General features: G+C 43.3%; 1 pseudogene; it reads left to right on the top strand.

Annotated features, from left to right (window-relative positions):
- The first annotated feature begins 5086 nt into the window (after positions 1-5086).
- On the top strand, positions 5087-5203 carry LOC126209218 (5S ribosomal RNA; annotated as a pseudogene).
- The last annotated feature ends 1248 nt before the right edge of the window (positions 5204-6451 follow it).

Genomic DNA, 6451 nt, shown 5'->3' with positions numbered 1-6451 from the left:
GTTATTAATCCCTGTATGGCGTCCTGGAGTTGTATTTAATGGGTCTGCACTGGTGGTGGATTATCGGCGTTTTTATAAATGCATTTATTTGGACACTTCCACTTCTCACTGTGCATTGATCGTATAAGTTTATTTATTTAAATAGACAAACATGAGACCTAGCACACAGACAGGTTGGTTGCAGGCACTTTACTGGCCTCCTCCTAAACAACATACGGCCATCAAGGCAGAACCAGCTTTCATCACAAAACATAACAGATCTCCACCTGATCTAATCTTCTGGCACTCTGAAACAAACCGAAGAACAGCCTTCTCACAGTTCTTTCATTACGTTTGTCACACCACCAACCATTGCCTGTTTAAATTTCGTTCCCCATTACTTCCTTTTGTGTGGCAAGCTCCTTGGTCTCTTCAAGCTTTCCCATCATGTGTCCACGTCTCACACACTCAAATCTCATTCTCCACGTATACTCCGCCTACCGCCTCTTTCAGTGTCAAGTAACCATTTATCTTCTGCTAAGGGAGTTCCATAAACATTTCTCGCCGTCTAGTTTTGCCAGCATATCATCCCTTTGTACAATGGCGGCACACATCCATACATCCTTCTGCGGTGCCACATTTTGACAGTTTCCTTCTCCATTTCTCCAATAATTGACGTCCGAAAGCTGGCCTCCGTTCTTAAACTTCCAGAAATAAAATGCTCTGCTGCATGACATTAGTTAATATTAGTGTGGTTGTTGTGTTCAAGATATCCTGCGCTTATCCTCCATGACGATGTGCAGAAAATCGCTCTTTTCCTTCCTGCATCTGTACTTATATATGTATTTATTTTCCTTCTGTAGTGCAAGTTCCGTAAAGATAAGCTACCTATTTGGTAATCCATGCTGAGTTCTCATCCGAAAAGCTGTTATCAACCGCTGACCACAGTTCAGGTTAACTGACCTCGTACGTTTAATGTAACCCAAATTTTGAACGTATTGTGCTGCCACAGCTATATGTCCTGTGTGGTAAAAAGTGCTGTAACTTTGATCCGTCAGTTGCGTTAATTGAAGGCCCTGTGACAGATGCCTAGTGCGTTACATTGTGTTTCTGTAGTCATGACGGCCACACGCTACTGGAACTGTTTTCATGCTGACCAAAGTACTCCTGTCACAGACAACTGTCACTTGAGGATATTCGGTTAACGCAACGGGCAATAGAAATCAAAGCGTCTTTCCTTCTCGACTGGCACGCACTTATAATGTCACCTAGACTAAGTAAGGTTATTATTTAAAAACATTTAGATCTGTTTAGGATAAGCTTCTTGTTATTATTGCTCTGCTTTTCTCTGTTTTAGTAAGAACTGTTCTTGGGTAGAAAATTGTTTCTTTCTGATTTTTAGCTGCGTAAGAGGTATCTGTTTACGTTTTTTGAGTTTGGATGTTATAACATATGGTTGTAAATAAAAATTATTTAAAAATAAAATCAGACTATTCACACTAGCACAATCGCCAATTCAAACCCCACTCGACCCAAACCCCGCGCTACAACCACAATCAGTAGTTCAGTTCGTTTAATGAAATTGCAGTAATATTGACATACCAGTACCTTACATTGGTAACCGTTTTCTCTTGTCATTAATATTGCGTAACGCTGATTTTCCATTAACAACTGAGTTGCGAACTTTTGATGATAGGCCTTTTCAGAAATTAAACACATTCCCGTAATGCATCTCGTATAAACGCAAAGAAAACCGAGCCAATAACTTTTTTTGTTTAATAATGCGTTCTGAAATACAATATCAATGGTTTATAAAGGAAGTACTGTTTTAAGAAATCAGACAGAACATTTTTTTTGTGAATCGAGAAGACAATAAGACAGAAACCAGGAAGCGCAATTTCCTGCGACGAACGCTAGCGTGCCATTTCAGGAAGTGTCGGCACCCGACCGACCTCACTGAATATTGGACTGTTGGCAGTAAATAAACAGACTTGTCGCCTTCGTTAGACTGCGCATTCTTACATAGATATTAGTCTACGAAGCTTTGATTGGCTGCTCTGCCACACAGTGGCTTCGAGACGGAAACTTTAACCGCCTTATAGCGTGTTCATAAACAATTATTGCGTTGCACACACATCCTTATCAAGGGCTCAAAAAACAGGGTTTCGTAAACCGATTTCCCAATACGGCTTCCGAGTAGTCATTTGAACACTTCAAAATCGATTCTGGAAATCCACTTCTAGTTGCCGGTTTTCCAATTCCGCACTCGATTTTCGATCCCATATAAACGCAACCGGTTTTCAAACGTGGTTGGGCCGTCAGGTTTCGTCTAATAGACGGAATGGCTTCTTTTACAGTGAAAGATAAGCAAGAATATTAGAATGAAGTTGTTTGCACCTCGTCTAAGTGAAGAGAGATAGCGGTGTGCTGACTAAATCAGAAATTGTAACAGTTGTTTTCCAGGCGCCATATTTAATTGGGCTAGCAAATCAGCCACAGACCTTAACATATTATAAACACGACAGCGAAAATCGGTTTCCCAAATTCGATTTTCGTCTTTTTTACTATTAGAGAGGCCCATGATCTTCTGCCTACCCATTTTTGCCTTCACATCACATGATAAGTGTTTCCCGGGTGGCAATGGCACAAATGTGGTTTATGTACACGATACGCGCTGTCACTAATGGTGTCTGTTTCTTATCTGCAGGAACGCCTTGGACGCACTCACTAAAACAGCCAGTGCCGACTGCCTTTATGTCGAGTTCATCCCCTGCCACCTGAATCGTTGATGTCTTTTTATATACTCTGCTGCTGATACGAAATGCGATAACATTTGTCTGAATTTGGCAGTAACTGGATTACACAATGCTGCATACATACCGAGGGAACTATTCTGACTGACAATGTTAATTTTCCTGCAAATATCCATGACTTTATATTGATTTCTGCTACTGTGAAACAGGAAAAATAACAAATTTTACAACCTGAGTGCCTCAAAAATGGACTAGGAACAGATAAAACTAAAAATGTAAATACGTCCTGTATCATATTTCGTGATATTATGGATTCTTACAAATGAGACACAATTTTCGTCTAAGATTTATGTCTCTGTGACTTCTATTTTCGAGGTTGCATTAGCAGTTAACTCTTCACTCAACTTAAACGTCCACGGTTCGTTGTGCAACGAAGTCGTCGTCCTCGCAGCTACCCCTCCTCGATCCGGCAGTGGCAGCACGCCTCCAGCGGTCCCGGCCTGCCCCGCGCTGCACGGACCTGCTCACTGCTGTGCCCCCAACCGATCTGATGTCCGTTCGCAACTCCCCACTCCAAATCCAGTACGCAGACCGCATTAAAATAACTGCTCATTCAAAAGCACAAGATACACACGGATCCTGGAAAACAATTCCACCAACGACTCACAATACTAAAACCAGTCACTGTGAAACAACACGGACGTATTATAAGTCGTCACAAAGACAGAGAAGACAGAAGCGGTCGGAAGACCAAATGCACGTCGTCCACTGCGACGACCCACCGAACGACCGACCAATGGTCATCCCCACTCGAGTCAGGCATGGGGAAGATCCCAGTATAAATCGTTCACTGACAACTTATTGCCATGAGGCCACTTCGATGGGCGGATCCATACACAAAGGTGAAAGTTGCGCTACTCGAATATCACGGTTCATTCAACTGAAACTCGCTGAATCCGGTCACTGACTTGGTCGTCCACTCTTGGGACCAAATCCTTCCGTCGGACAGTCCATGTGTGCCGCCAGCGGTCGGGCGAGTACTGGCTGTCCGGACCTCACTGCTGTTCCGTCCCAACTCAACTAGCTCGACACACGACGACCCGGAAATACTAGAAGCCACTCCAAAGATGGTACCACAGTACGCACTATCGATAAGCACTGCTGCTGCCACTCACGGACCGACAAGGCAATCAAACGCAGTGGCGCCAGTGAACACACTAAGAAAACGAGACGCCACTATCGCTATTACAAGATGCCAAGCTATGAACGTCATCAAAGCGAGCCGCCCACGGCTCAGCCAGAAGTTTGGTATTGCCCACAATTTTTTTTTTTCATTTGAGCGGGATCGTTCTGAACCATTTCTCTAAATCCCTCCAGTTAAATGTCAGGATGGTTTCTTTGAGAAAGGCACGGCCGAGTTCCTTCCCCATTAATCCGAACTTTTGCTCCGTCTCTAATGACCTCGTTGTAGACAGAACATTAAATTCTAAACTTCCTTCCTTTCTCTTTTCGTGCCAAGCGACAGGCACTGGTGCCCGAAGGAGAGGAGGTGGTCTACCACAGTCAAATACAGCAGCAGATGACCACTACGTGGTGCAACAGTAAAGAAAGGACCCACGTCAAACAGCGAGTTCATTTGTAACCACATTTAACAGGAATGCAAGACGCCTTCTTACACTCCACGACGACTGCATGGGGTTTCTCTCTTTGGCCGACGCCCAGTACAGTGTTTTCCACTGACACCCGCTCGTCGCAGGCACCGTTTGCAATGATGCCAAGACTGTAGGGACCAACGAGGAGTGGGACCAAGCGCTCTTTTCGAATGAGAGAAGGTTCACTCTGAACGGTGGTTCTACTCCTAGGACGAGAGGTGGGGACACTTAATTCATCCAGAAAAATTGTAGAACTTTGTTGCATTGATGGTCCAGATGCTATGGTCTGAGGAGGTTTTTATTAGCACGTCGATGATCGCTGGAGTAGCTTACAACGTAGCGCTCACTGGGAAGCAGGATGACCAGCATGCAGCACGCTGTAAGGTGTCTCCGTAGTGAGTGACAGCCGTGAACGTGGTGGAATAGGCAGGTGGCGAGCTGAGCTTTCTTTCTTTCTGTCTCAGGTAGGGGGGCGTCCTTATGTAAATTTCTGGTCATACTTACGCCTTTTAATAGCCAATTAAAATGACTTTTTCAGTTTAACGTGAATACGACTCAGATGTACGCCTATAATCAATCTAGCTCACTGTTTCATTCATTTACTCGCGCGTGACAGTCTTGTATTTTTTCTTATCTACATCTGATACATGTAACTGCCTTATTTGACATTAAAATTTTTGTGAGAATATAATCTTGGTGTATGGCAACGGCCTTGCCGCAGTGGATACACCGGTTCCCGTGAGATCACCGAAGTTAAGCGCTGTCGGGCGTGCCTGGCACTTGGATGGATGACCATCCAGCCACCATGTGCTGTTGCCATTTTTCTGGGTGCACTCAGCCTCGTGATGGCAATTGAGGAGCTACTCGACCGAATCGTAGCGGCTCCGGTCAAAGAAAACCATCATAACGACCGGGAGAGCGGTGTGCTGACCACACGCTCCTCCTATCCGCATCCTCCACTGAGGATGACACGGCGGTCGGATGGTCCCGATGGGGCACTTGTGGCCTGAAGACGGAGTGCTTAATCTTGGTGTCTAATTATTTCATTAACTAGTTTGTAATGGTCTACTGCTGCCATCTATGCTGCGCTGCATACGAAATTATGATCGAACTAATCACGTGAATATTTTAACCCTGCCAAAGAATGAACCTCAGTTCAGCTTGTATGTGGGCACATGAATCACATTTTGACATTCTGTGTGTATACGCAGAGAGAACTCGTTGCAAGATCTTTTTCAAATGGTGAAAAGAGTGATCTCAAAGCTATTCCTTCTGTCTACTCATAAAACGTCGCTTTCGCTTGAAATAAATAGCTACCAGACAGCGTCGATCAAAGTCCCGTATGTCAAGGGTATGTCACCATTGTAGAATGTTTACCGCTCACGTAGAATACAAATTATATTAGAGGTACAATTGAAATGTTCCAGCTGCACCAACTACGCTGATAAAGGCCGCTTGCAGTAGTGGCCGAAATGATGGTTTATCGTTTTACATGATACAGACTATAAGCCAGAATAATTTTGTGGACACTGACACAGGTCCCAAAAACCTACCATCATATATCCTTGAAGGGTCTAGATCAGTCTAATAAGCAACATCGTCTCATAAATTGGTGGTACATCCACAAAGGTATTCACTTTTTATTCATATATTTATAAATAAGGGAATAAAAAACGACGTAACTACTTGATTCTCCATTGTTTATTTTAATCTAAGACTGCAGTGTTGGTTTTACGCTGTGACATTAAGAAGAAATTTAATTTTAACGAATTAAAATTATGTTTGCCTTACATCTTTGCAACAGTCTATGTTGTAAAGCATCAGACCATTTAATGGTTCAGATGATACTTTTTCGAGATTGAAAAAGTGACTACAGAAGTTTGTATACTGGAATATATTGACCTTATGGCTGCTTTATACATGATTTATTCAGACAAAATTGTTTTGGCAGTGTTCTGTTAAAGAGGCTGTAAACGTTTGAGCTTCTTTTAGCTGTAACCTTCGCCATGGAACAGCCGAAACGTCGGCAGTCTTATTTACGAGGGCAGTTCAATAAGTAATGCAACA

This window comes from Schistocerca nitens, chromosome 1 (assembly GCF_023898315.1).
Source record: "Schistocerca nitens isolate TAMUIC-IGC-003100 chromosome 1, iqSchNite1.1, whole genome shotgun sequence".
Taxonomy (NCBI): domain Eukaryota; kingdom Metazoa; phylum Arthropoda; class Insecta; order Orthoptera; family Acrididae; genus Schistocerca; species Schistocerca nitens.
This window is presented reverse-complemented; position numbering and strand designations above follow the sequence as displayed.